The sequence below is a fragment of the Conger conger genome, chromosome 4 (assembly GCF_963514075.1).
Source record: "Conger conger chromosome 4, fConCon1.1, whole genome shotgun sequence".
In the NCBI taxonomy this organism is placed as follows: domain Eukaryota; kingdom Metazoa; phylum Chordata; class Actinopteri; order Anguilliformes; family Congridae; genus Conger; species Conger conger.
Window position 1 is genome coordinate 24,292,264 of NC_083763.1, and position 14,071 is coordinate 24,306,334.

Consider the following 14,071-nt stretch of genomic DNA (forward strand, 5'->3'; position numbering starts at 1 on the left):
CAGCAGCAGATGAGCTTTGGATGGTGTAGATGACATAAATGACCATTAGGCAGTGAAGGAGTACGAGAGGCCTCACGTGTACATGCATCATGTTGACTCGCAAGCACGCAGACGGGGGAAAAATGATAGCCCTGGCAAAACACAAGCATGACCTCAGCTGCCAAGCTGCCACCAATCACTGAAGAGGGAGAGTTTATTGGGCAAAGGTCAAGTCTAACAGTGAAATGTATCATTTTTACCTTTTCTATAGAAGGTAGTACCAATAAGTACTACCTTCTACCTTTCATGTTTACCAATAAGCAGGATGTCAGCAGGGCACTGTGGGTGTGTGTGCTTTCATATTTTCACCAGAATTAACACAATTTCAGTACATATCATATGAAACCATTGTTTGATTTTTCTTGTTTTTGTTGCCTGCCTCTTTTATTTTGAAACTGCAGACTCTTCAGCAAACCTGGCTTATATGCAAAACATGCAGATGAGCCCTCATTTCCTGGCCCTATTGTGTTCCCCTCCCCAGATCTGTTTTTGGACCTCCAAGGCTCATGTTCTGTTTGGCATGCTCAAAAGTGAGGAATGGTGCTAAAATGCGTTAGCAATTAGTCACTTCCCCAGTGGAAAATCTTCTCATTAAGCCTTGCGTTAATGAGGAAGATAGTGAACAAACTTGTCAGTGTGCCATGAATCAATCTGGCCTGCGCCTACTGTCAAAATATAAACTGAGCCCCAACATAAACATGTTGTGTAAAAAGACCTTTGTCCACCTCTGTAAACCCCTCCCTCACGGGCTGAATACCCTCAGTGAAAATAGTGCTGGTTTATTCAGAGGTTAATCGGATGCACATTTCTCCAGCATTTGCTTTGTGTCTCAGTACATACAGCACGCTGATTTGAATAGGCACGGAAAATAAAAAAAGGAAATCGGATCCATTTTAAAGAGAACGGAGAACACTTGAAACCGTGCGAGGCTCGTGCGCGCCGTGGGTGCCGGTCACCATGGCGACATGCGCTGGGTCTGCGCCGTGCCCCCCGACCCGGGCGTGGCGAAGGACTTCCCCCGGCGCGTTCGCCTCGGGACCCTGGCCTGGCGAGTGGCTGGAGTCTCCCCCGTGCAGAGAGAGGGAGGAAGAGCGGGCGAACAGCCCCGCCGCGTCACATGACTCGGTAAGCGCTCGGCCATATGTGCCTCCCGGCAGCGCCGTGCCAGAGGAGCGTGCTGACCATCTGCAGCCCCGGGTCATGTGACCGCCGCCGCAGCCACGGCCAGGGCCTCAGCCTGGAGCCGGCCCGCGTCCAAAAACAACGGCGGGGCCGCGGAAATTCTCCCCCCTCCCCCCTCTCCCCCTGCCGCCACCGACCGCACACACCTCTGAGGAGACCTTCCCGTACAGCGGGGGGGCTTCTCGCTGCTCGTAAAATAAACACAGAGATCAGTCTGAATACTTTCCCTTCCTCGGCACCGGGCGGGGGGAAGAAGGAAAGCAAAGACTACCGAGAGACCCGATTCTCTTTATTCACAGGGATTCGAAAAATAATAAAAAAGTAACATTATCGCGTAAAAAATAAAATCCCGAAATAAAATTTTACACGCTGCAGATATGCGGGATTGCCACTTCATTAGGAGAATGTTAGGCTGTTACCTCTGCCGCGAGTTTATGTTCGAAGCACCATGCTTAGTGCGGAGCTGAGTCAATGGGGGACTGCAATCTGTGAGGAGGCTGTTATGTAGCTGGAATTTCTCTCTGTACACTGCTTAACGGCGAAAAAAGTACAGATGTCTTTTAATTATCGGTTGTTTTATTTTAATCAAAATAGTGTCAGTGTGCTGCTGTTTCAAAAGCAAGCCTGCTTTTTTATTGAATTTGCTTTGTTTTAAAAAACCAATGCATTTGTATGATGACAATGTGACTGCAGTTTACCAAAATAGATGGATTTAAAATTATATCCAGACTGTCTATTTTCTGCACTGCATGACATCAGATTGCTTTTGGTGTTTTTGAGGTTTTTTATTTTTTTTATTGGCTTTTAACTGTTTAATATTGTGATGTGGCCTTTTAGCCTTTGGCAGGTAGTTGAGTGCTGCGTTTATAAGAACGCAAATTATTCTCACTATATGGTAGCTACCTCATGTAGTTTGTTTACTTGATGGCAATTTCATTTGCATATTTCCAGAAAATTGCTGGTGTTAAGCCCTCAGATAGCCTGTGAAATAGGAATATCTCATTAGATTCAAGAATATCTATTCTGCATTTTCACAACTGTTAATCAGGTCCAATGTCTCTGCTATTATTCCTAAACTCTCATATGATATTGGATTTTAATATATGATTTTGATATGACTAGATTTCTCTGCACATTTTTTTTTATTATATGCAACATATAGTAGTCAAGACAACAGGAAGAAACAAAACAACACAGTGCAAAAGCTTCTTTGATTACAATTCTGTGATTTTGAGAGGAAGTCCACATTAGAATCACAAAATAAAAAACACAACAGGTTGTTTGACTATTTGTCTGCCGCTGTTGTTATTGGCGGTGTTGCTCTTGCTGTAGAGTACACTGGTGTTCTTGGTTTTGTATTGCCGTGGGAGTTCCCATTGTTATTGTCGGTATCGCTGTTGTCATTGTTTACTGTAGCTATTGTCTGTTGTGTTGTTGGTATGTTGTTTTGGTGCTATTTCTTTGTGTCTGTTGTTTTTGCTCTGTAATATGTTGTGTGTTGTTTTTGTGGTGGCTGATGATGCTGTTGTTCTTTAGTGTTGTCTTTGCAGTGGGCGTTGTTGTTGTCATACTGTTGTTGTTGAGTATAGAAGGGGCTTGGGGGGGCTGAGCAATGAAGAGCGTGTCTGATTTGATTCGGCTCCCAGGCTGTCAGTGGGAATCCCTGATATTAATTTATTTTATCCATGTTACAGCTGTTATCTACATGACGAGAGTGAACAGATTGCACATGCTTAAAAAATCCCCCAAATGTTGCTGAAATAAAGATGCCTGCAGCAAAATAAATTCATAAAAAGATAGCATCGTGGCATGGTCTAATGACAAATAATCCATGCCTTCAGGCAGGTCAGTATCTCTGAGTGCACCTTTGGTACAAAGAACACCGACTGGTCCTATTGAGCTGGCGTGCTTTCAACAGAATGTGTTCCAGTCTCTGAGATTCCCTTGTGATTCTGGCACAGGAAAGGTTTTCCCATCTGATCTACTGCTGTTCCACTTTCTGTCAGTCCTCCGCAACATGCAGCTGCCAATCATATTTTTTTCTAATAAACACAGCACCCAGGTTCCTAGCATGCTACTCCAAGCATCTGAGATGATTTTCTCTTAACCATTCAGACTTTTTTGGCAAGATGAAAGGGAAATTAGCACATGAGGTGAGAAACAATTTTGAGCACTGCTTTTAGTAATTAACTTACATATCAGGCAATCTGATCAAGCCAAATTGGTAATTCTGTCAAATGCTGATTACAGCTAGGCCTAAATGATTATCTTTTGTAATTAAGGCAAAATTACTCAGGAATATATGCAGCATGCATGCATGTAGGGACGCATACAGTACATGTTAGTGTGTGTGTATGTGAGTGCTCCTGTGCATGTGTGCGTGTATGCTTGCGTATGTGTGTGTATGCATGTGCGCGTGTGTGAGTGTTTGCACTCTGAAATAAAGATACAAAAAGTGCCTAAATGGTACAAATGCTTGTCACTGGGGCAGGACCCTATAGTATCCAAAGAGAACATTACTGTACTTTCAGAGTTAATTTGGGAATATGAATCATTTGAGAACAAAGATGTACCTCCAATGTCGCTTTATTTCTGAGAGCGCGTGTGTGTATACATATGTGCCTGACTGCGTGTGGTGTGTGTGTGTGTGTGTGTGTGTGTGTGTGCATGTGTCAGATGCCTCCATCATAATGAAACGCGTCACTATGAATGATTTCCCCTTCCATTTTGCCTGTCCTGAGCCTGTCTTAATGAACTTAATGCATTAAAAAAAACAAATTAATTTATTGGTACAATTATACTGCACTAATAAATTACCAGTGCCGATTTTATTACGTCTCATGCAGATGGAATGGTATTACTTACGCTCATGCACTCCTGTTTATTTTATTACTACCTTTCTAATTGGTGGGAGCTCAGACTCTGAGCCCAGGGCCTGCTCTCTGCGTGACGACACTGGCAGCATGGCGCTGGAACTTTTCCATGCATCATAATTGTTTTCTAATTCACTATGCTAATTAACTAATTAATTCAGGAACAGGAGATTAGATCACACACACACACACACAAAAAATGAACTGCAGAAAAAGCGGGGCTACTGTTTCATTCTAACATTATAAATGCAAAGCATCTTTCAATTTCTGTTGTGTCTTTTCTCCCCTAGGCTATGGGAGTGATGGGTTTTTATACTCCGATAATGTGAGAGGAACAGCCTTCCCATGTTGTTCAGATGGTAAAGATCAAGTCTTTAAACATTCCATAGCCTACATGGCATTACTGCAGTTCTTATAAAACATTTTAGTCGTCTGTTTACAGACTTCGCTGGGCATGACCAGCTGTCAGGAAAGTGTACACCGTATAAGCACTGCTCTAACAAAAAGCTTTAATGCTTCCCATAATGGAACGATTCATTCAACAGCTTCCACGGCTTTGGCGGCATTATAGACCTCTGCTGGTGAATAGTTGGTACTGCAATTATTTCGGTGGGGATAAATGCTAAAGTGTGAGGGAGTGTGTCAGTGAGTGGGAAAAGTGGCGGTATTTTAATAGACAATAACTTCAATTTGTCTTACAATTAAAGCAATGATTTATTTATTTTCTTCACAAAAATTGTTTGGCAACTTCAGCAATCCCTAAAAATAACTGGGCCTGTGAAGAAAATGCATAATGCTTGTATTCACTTTTAGGTCGCAGTGAAAGACAAAGGTTGATAGAATACAGGCTACTGTTTCTAGAGGCTGCTTCTTCATAATGCACATACAAATACATTAATAAACTAACAGAAGTGACACGATTTCAGTGTGGACAGCTGCAGTACAATACATCTAGTAAAATTATCTTTGTGCTCTTAAAACACTCAGCTGAGAACCGGGTGAAAAAATATCGTCATATTTATTACTGACATTAACTAATCTTAAATGGACCGATGTTCCGTGTGTCAGATGCAATTCAAGTTCAAGCCCACAAGAGGGCAGGCTCCCTTCTACATCTGTAGGTCCATCTCATTTACACGGTCCTAGTGTTAAATATATGACTGCCAATTTAAAGCGCACTGTCATACCTAATGATAATACATTTAATTTACATAGAAAAACTTGGCACGACCACCAGTAAGGTACAGTATGCATCCAATATGGTGAAATAGTAGCAAAAATATATTGTATGTACATTTAAACACCTTTACATTTAAGTTTAATGGTGGGGGGGTGGTGGTGGTAGTGTGGGGGGGGGGGTTTATACACTTCTAAATAATGAATACGACTACTGTGTTAACATTCCTGCTCTTTGCACACCTCTGTTTTAATAATTCCACTTCTGTTTTTTTTCACAGCATTGGTGTTTCCATTGTGATCCTAATAAGACAGCTTAGCCAAGCAGTAGGATGGCCATTCCCTGTGCGAAGTTGAGGAATATGGCCACAAGCTGGCAGAGTTGAGACACGAGAGAATAAAAACCCAGTAGCCTTTGTACCCAAATAGAAAATGAAGTTGGCCACCTACTGCTATCTATTAATTAAATCAAATCAGTTAATGATCACATGAATTCATTCAGCGCTTACTTTAATTAGATCAATGAAATGTATTCAGTATGTATTTAATTTGCTCATTCTGTTAAACTCAGCTGGAATGTGAAAACATTTGCCTCGGTGAATATTTGCAGTGCAGGAATAATTGAAAGTTCTGAGCTGTGAAAGTAAAAGACGATAAGGAAATAAATTGTTACCAGGAAAACAGTCACTTGTCACAGACTCAGTATGCTTATTCAGGATCACATTTCATTTAGGCACTGGGACACTCTTATGTGTTGCTTCTCATCGTTACTGGCCTGTTTTTCCAGCAAATGATTAGCATGAACAGAAAACCCCCAAAAAAGAGTGTAAAACGTCATTTCCAGAAAACAGGTGGTTTCAGATACACTTAATAACATATTCAGTAAAACAGTGAAATAGCAAATTACAATTGTGTATTTAATTCACATATACCCATGAAACCTCATACCATAATCTAAACCAAATGTGCGTCACATTCAAAACTACTGAACCACCTTCTGGTTATATATACACACCTCTAATGGACAAGAATAGCGTCCCAACACAGTTCAATTCGGTTCTCTGTCTTATGACTGTTGTGTATTTAATAGTTAGTTCACATATATTTTGTCTGGGAAGATTCTGTACAAGCTCATCAGTGGATCATGTGTGTGCTACATTACGCTGCCCAGACTTCACAAGGCCTTATGCCAATATTTTTATAGTTTTGATGTGGTATAATATTGCTCCAACATTAAAAAATTAGTGCAGAGTTCACTGAGCAGTTATTTTCCTTGTCTTGTTGAAATCAGCACGTAGAGAACTGGAGGTTGACTCTCCCCATGCGGGTGGGCTCTACAGTTTTTTTAACTATGTGTTTGTGTGATAGCAGGGGCAATGAGGGAGAGGATATGTGCATAGCAATAGATTTACACTGTTGTTTGACAGTGGTGTCTAGATGACGAGTGTGTCTACTGGACGTGGGGCAAAAACTGATAATATGACACCCAATGGACGGAAGATAAATGCACCCTTGGTAAGTCATGGTAAAGGCAGTTTATTGTTCTTAGTGATTAGAAGAGCCCTTGTTATTTCCTCTGGAGAATTCCTAAGGATGTGATTCTGATATGTTTGAAATGGAGCAGGCATCACACTGCTTAAAATTCCACTTTGATGCTATCACTTTTTCCTCCATACAGTTCAAATTATTCAAGAGACCATAGATAAGACTCCCAAATGCATTTTTAAAATTTAATTCCAATTTATATCAGTGATGGTAGGATGAGCACTATTTCAGAAAGAATTGTGCTTTTATTTGTGTGTGTGTGTGTGTGTGTGTGTGTGTGTGTTTGTGTGTCTGTGTGTATCTGTGTGTGCATGTGTGCCTGAATGGCTGTATGTGAATGTGCGTACCTTTTGAGGGTATATGGATGGATAGGGTGTGTTTTTGTCTTGTCTTTGTGTACTTGCAGGTTTATTACTTTTCCTTTGGTTTGATGCCCTGTTAACCTACTCTTACATTTGTATCTACTGTGGTGATGTAATTCAGCTCCCACACTGTTCTGTTTAATGTTATCCGCTGTTTATTTGTTTCTCAATAAAAAGGGGAAAAGGACCCTACAGTACATAAACAAAATCCAGTATTGTTTTTATTCCAATTACTAATTCAAGCAAACTGAGTTGACTCCTGACAAACCACGTACGCATAACCGAATACGAAAAAGAGATGCAACTCTTCTGTCCCTTTAGACTTAAATAATAAACAAGACAAAACGATTGTGAGGGGCCTACTGTGGCCTATAAGAGTTGAGGACGAACAAATCAGCTTAGACTAGGTAACTGTAGACATTACAAAGTACATAATGTTAGCAATGACTGCAGGATGTGTAGTTACAGCTCACAGCTAAGGCTAATTTAATATGGGAATAAAACTCTCATGCGGACCATGAACTGACACTTGATGAACAGCAAAATAGTTTTTCTAAAATGTATTTAAAAGTAATGAGACGGGAAATGATGTTAAGCAATGTTAATGGCTTCAAGACTATTTATATTTCAAGTGCCGTGAACCTTTCTTATTATCTTCAAGCAATTTCAATGTACATGATTTGTAATTGATTATAAAAATGTTTTAATATTCAACTTGTCATATGAGGTATGTTTAAAAAGAAAACAATGGAGTATATAATAACGATATAATTTGTAGTTTTTTATGTATTTGTAACTTTTTTAGTTTAGACCCAAATCACAATATCACTTTGGTTTTGTATTCATAAAATGCAAACCATTCCCTTCTTTGGTAAAGACACACGTTTCGGTCTGCACAGATGCAGAATTTACTGTACCATGTGGTCTCATCCATGATGGGCAGAGACCTTTAAAAACTGAGACAAATGAACAAATTACAAAGATTTTTTTATAACACTGCGTAATGAAGCAAAACAAATTACACATTTCCAGGCCACTCTGAGTGTATGGTGTACAAAGAAACGGACTTTCATTGTGTCTGCTCATGAGCAGGGGCATTATGGGTTCGCTGTGTCTCGGGTGTCATCAGCAGCAGTCGCATCTGATTCAATAAAGACGAAAACAGGGATGAGTGTGACCGCGAGAGATAGGGTAGTCGTGCCAGACACACACTCAAGGGACATCTGTTTCCCCTTCAGCATAACCGACCCTACCTCCCCAACTTCTCAATCTGGGTCTGTTTACTGCAAAAAGTAGAGAGAACATAAACAACCCAACCAATTTCTACTTTCATTTCAAATGTCTTGGTTATTTATCCTGATAAAATTGATTGATGGCTTGCTTTATTGTTATGTAATACAGCTTGTAATTTTACAGTTCAAATTGCGTCCACGGACCAGGGGGTGGTGAGGGGATGATTCTATCTGTGTGTTATGGATGGCCAGGGACCCCCCTACAGTACCTTCAAGGACCCCCAGCAGTCTGCAGACCCCCTGTTAAAAAACACAGACAATACACTATAGGTATACCCAGGTATTAAAAGAATGAAACTTTTACAAGAAGACACCTTTGATTTCTGTGGCTGCTTACCACGTGGCTCATATAAATGAGGAAACCCTGAATGTGCTCGCTAAACCAACAGCAACAAATAGACAAAATTATGACTTAAATCTCCCTCCAGACATAATGTATAGCCGATTAGCTGCAGTAGATGTCAAGCCTAATTCTTGACCCTATGGGGCACCAGCACCTGGCACAGTGGCTCATCCTCCAGGGGATCTTCCGACTGGCGGTACAGGATCCCCCCAGTACCCACAACCGCTCCCACTCCCTCCACCACCTCTCGGTGGGGCCAAGCTCCAGCTTGAAGGAACTGTGGTTGTGGTCGTTCCCCTCAGCGGGGTACAGGCTCTGGCTGGCGTAGGCAATCGCCCTCTCCTTTATGCCCTCACCTGGGACAGGATGGCCCCCAGTCCCTGCCGACTCACATCTCTATACAGCCATTAAGGAAGGGAAAAATCTGCATATGTCAGCACAGGCGCAGAGAGCAGGGCAGATTTCAGCTCCTCGAAGGCGTGCTGGTACTCAAACCCCACTCCACCCGCCATGTGCTCTTACCCCTCCAACAACCAGTGCAGATCTTAGAGAAAGTGGGAATGAATCACTGATAGTAGCTGGCGAATTTGAGGAATGCCCCCACATGCTGCAAGGTCTCAAGTGCCGGTCGGTCCCAAACCACAGCCATTTTCTCTGGGTCCATTTCAACCCCTGGCAAGCTCACCACATGCCCCAGGTACCACACCTCCTTCCAGAAGAAGCAGCACTTCTGGGGCTGTACTGGTCTCTGCATCTCTGCATGAACTCCTGGAAGGTGGCCGGAGCACTGCTTAGTCTTGTCGTGGTCCCACGGATTCACCGCCACCTGCCAATACCCGCTCACTGGATCCAGGGTCGAAAACCACTCAGCTCCCTTCATCTGCGTGAGCGATTCCTCAGTCTAGGGGAGCAGGTAGGCATCCTTGTGGGTGACCATGTTAAGGTGGCAGTAGTCCTCACAGATCCGCCAAATGATCCAGGGACTCTCTCAGTGATCACCCTGCTCTCCAGCATCCCCTGCACCAAGGACCACAGCTCCGGGTACTGACCTACATTTACATTTTACATTTTAGTCATTTGGCAGACGCTTTTAATCCAAAGCGACTTACAAGTGCATAGGTTCTTCCACAAGTCAAAGCATCACATCCATAACTAGGAAAATACACATGAAATGCTGTTCTAAACATATAGTCATCATAAGTGCCTTTTTTTTTTTTTTTTTGGGAGGGGGGTATAGACAAGGAGGATAGGGATAACAGAAAGGGAGGGCAGGGGAAATCAGGAGGGAGGACTAAGGTAGAGTTTGAAAAAGTGTGTTTTGAGTCTGCGTTGAAATAGGGGGAGGGATTCTGCTGTCCTGACAGTGGTAGGCAAGTCATTCCACCACTGAGGAACCAGAGCGGAAAACAGGCGTGAACGTGCAGCTCGACCGCCAGGTGATGACGGATACGGCGTATATTATACAGAAAGAACCTGCAGGTTCTGGCAGTGGAGGATACTTGTGGAGCCAGGTTGAGGCAGTTATCAAGAGTCACCCCAAGATTCTTTGCCGTACGGGAGGAGGAGACTACAAAGAAAGGAAAGAAAGGAAATAAAGAGTTGGGTGTCATCAGTGTAAGAGTGATAAGAAAAGCCATTGGAAGAGATAACAGAACCAAGAGACATGGTGTATAGCGAGAAGAGGAGAGGCCCAAGAACTGAGCCCTGCGGGACTCCAGTTTGTAGGGGGTGAGGGTCAGAGACTGAGCCCCTCCAAGTCACCTGGTAGGAGCGACCAGAGAGGTAGGAGGAAAACCAAGCGAGTGCAAACCCTGTGACACCCATCCCAGACAGCGATGAGAGCAGAATCTCATGGTTGACTTTATTGAAGGCAGCCGACAGGTCGAGGAAGATGAGGACAGAGGAGAGCGATTTGGCTTTAGCAGAGTGGAGTGCCTCAGTGACCGCGAGCAGGGCGGTCTCAGTGGAAGAGGGCATGGTGCCGGAAGAGAGGGAGGTGTTGATTAGAGAGGAGAGAAAAGGGAGAATGTCATTGGATATAGATTGTAGAAGGGGAGAGGGGATGGGGTCTAGAGGACAGGTGGTCAGGCGGTGGGATGTAAGGAGTTTCAATGTGTCGGAGTCAGAGAGGGGAGAAAGGGAGGCTAGAGAATTGGGGAAGGTAGGAGGGTCAGCGGGGGGAGAGGGTTGGGAGAAAGAATTGCGAATGGCGTCGACCTTCTTTTCAAAGAAGGAGACAAAGTCATCAGGTGTGAGTGATGAGGGGGGTGGGGGGGGAGGGGGGGCCAGAAGAGAGGAGAAGGTTGAAAACAGTTTGCGGGGATTAGAGGCGGCCGCGTTAATTTTTGAGTGAAAGAAGGAGGATTTAGCTAGAGAGACAGAGGAATGGAAAGATGATAAGAGGGCATGGAAGGAAGCTATATCACTGGGGAGACAGGACCTTTTCCATTTTCTCTCCGCTGCCCGCAGTTCGGTTCGGACAGCTCGAGCATCAGAAAGCCAAGGACTGGGGGGGAGGCCCGAGCTAATTTGGTGGTGAGGGGACACAGAGAGTCAAAGGAAGATGAGAGGGAGGACGTGAGAGCTGTAGCAGCATCATCGGGAGACAGTCGAGAGAAAGACTCTGCGGATGGTAGGGAGGAGAGGATTGTAGATGAGAGGGTGGAGGAAGACAGGTGGCATAGGTTCCGCCGACAGGTGACAGTGGATGGTGGGAGAGATGGATGGGTGTTAGAGGAGAGTGGAAGAGAAAAAGAGATGAAGGAGTGGTCAGATATATGGAGTGGTGTTACAGAGAGGTTGGTTGTTGTGCAGCTCCTTGTGAAGATGAGGTCAAGAAGGTTGCCTGCTTTGTGGGTGGGAGGGGAAAGAGTGAGGGTAAGGTCAAAAGAAGAAAGGAGGGAGAGAAAGGTAGACTGGGTGGACTCTGAGTTGAGGTTGAAGTCACCCAGGAGGATCAGGGGGGTGTCATTGACTGGTGAGGAGCTAAGGAGGATGTCCATCTCATCCCAGAAGCTTCCCAGAGGACCCGGGGGGCGATAAACAACAATAAGAAACAGTTTGCACGGCAAAGTAACAGAAACCGCATGAAATTCAAAAGAGGAGAAGAAGAAGGATGAGGCGAAGACACTAGATCTCCATGAGGATGAGATTAAGAGACCTGTGCCACCTCCTCTGCCAGAGGTTCTGGGTGTGTGGGAAAAAGGGAAGGCGGAGGAAAGGGCAGCTGGGGTGGCTGTGGTCTCTGGTGAGAGCCACGTTTTGGTTAAAGCAAGAAAGTCAAGGTTGAGGTGGGAGGCATAGGCTGATATGAAGTCTGCTTTCTGGACGGCGGACTGGCAGTTCCAGAGGCCACCAGCCACACAGAGATCAATACCAGCGGATCTGGGAGGGAAGATGAGGTTTGAGATATTCTGCCCATGTTGGTGGGAAGCGAAACCTCCTACCTGACTGGGACCTGGGGAGAGGAGAGAGGACAGGGATTGGAAGGAAACACATGGAGGGAACTAGGGAGGACAAGAGGAATACTACGTAGTGAAATGAGGGCAGGCAGCAAAAACAAAATCAAACATCAGGCTCTCAGACAGCCTCGATGGACACCCATAGATAGACAGCCTCGACTTTGTACGCCTGCGACTTTGTACGTCGAGGCAAGTAGCCGAGGCTGCCGCACCCAGCTGCCGCTGGTGCGCTACACAACTGCTTAAATAACACTGACGCTGAATACAGAAAATGCTACCAACCCACTGCAGAACACTAATGCACACTGTGAGTTCAGGTGTGCCAGTAATTATACCCTAAGCAGGGTGCAAACTATTGGCTCCTCCTACAACAAAAGCTGTGGCCTGCCAGCCAGTAGAGACAATAGCCTTGTTTAGCCTAGCTCCCCTGAGAGAAATAAACACCTAACCCAGTTTCACTGTAAGCTAAACAAACACCACTTGTATTAACTAACAAACAAACAAACAAATAAACAGCAGAACACTATAATGACAACTAAACTGAATTAGAAACAGCAAACAAAGAAGAAGAAGGGGATACCGTTCATGACAAGCCATCACCGGTAGTTATCTGATGGTATGACCACTCAAATCGTCCCCCTGGACCCCACTCTAAGGTCGTGGCCTGCGGCAGCCATGCTCCTCCCTGGTCTAGCCCATGCCTCACCACATCCTGGAGCTACAAATTCATCCCCCTACCATCTGAACTCCAGACTCTACATCCCACCATTTGGACCATTTTCCTAGTTGCCTATTATACATTTAACCTATCGGCCAGCTGAGAATGGGCATGCCCCTATAGCCGGGTTCCAGTCGAAATTTCTTCCTATCGAGGAGCTTTTTTCTTGCTACTGTTCAAGGGTTGTTCGCTCCCGAACTGCGCAGGGGTGAGGCCCTCCAACTCTGGAAGAGGCAGAGGGCTCCCCACCTCTACCTCTCCGGGGTGTGGGATCCGCAGTACCAGGTCGCGCCCACCCTGTATCTGTGTGGGGGCATTGCGGGACACCGTGGCACCGTCGGGGTAGAGAGAGAGGGTAGGGGTGTGAATTAATTAAACACAGGGGAACCTTTCCCCCACACACGCAAACCACAGCCCAGCCCACCTTCCATTCACCTCCATCCATAACCGGCTCTAAGAAATAAATCTTCCAATCAACTTTTTCCCACCCCTCCACAGGAAGCCAACGGACGACCTCAGAGCACGGCGGGACCTCTGTATCTGCCCTCCTAGTCAATGTAGTGTACATGCGGCACTCAATCAGTACTCCCATTTTAGGAGCACCCATTTTGGGTTGCCACTGTTGCCACCCTTGATAAAAATGAAAAAAGGCTGCATATAAAAAACAACACAGTTAAGTCTGAATATGTTCAAACATATGGGAAAATACCTTTACTCACATGCTTCAATGTTTCTTATTAAAGTGGCATACTTTCATATGAACAAATACCATATTTGAGATATAAACCCACTGGCATTCCTTTAGCAATAACAATTAAGCCATTTGCGTTGTTTGATTTCATTGCTATGTATTAACTTTTTTAGTTCAGTCTCACATAACTTTATTGTGTCATTCCATCACTTTCTGTTTCAGTTGAGTATAAAAATGAGGTAACAAGCATGCAAATCCCTTTGTCATCCATCATCATGGGAAATGACAAATAAGTCAATTCAGAAAAGACAGATGATAATTAGCCATCAATCTTCCAATAACTAAGAACAAAGTGGTAATGGGAACAAGAATACATAAATGGTTAAGGA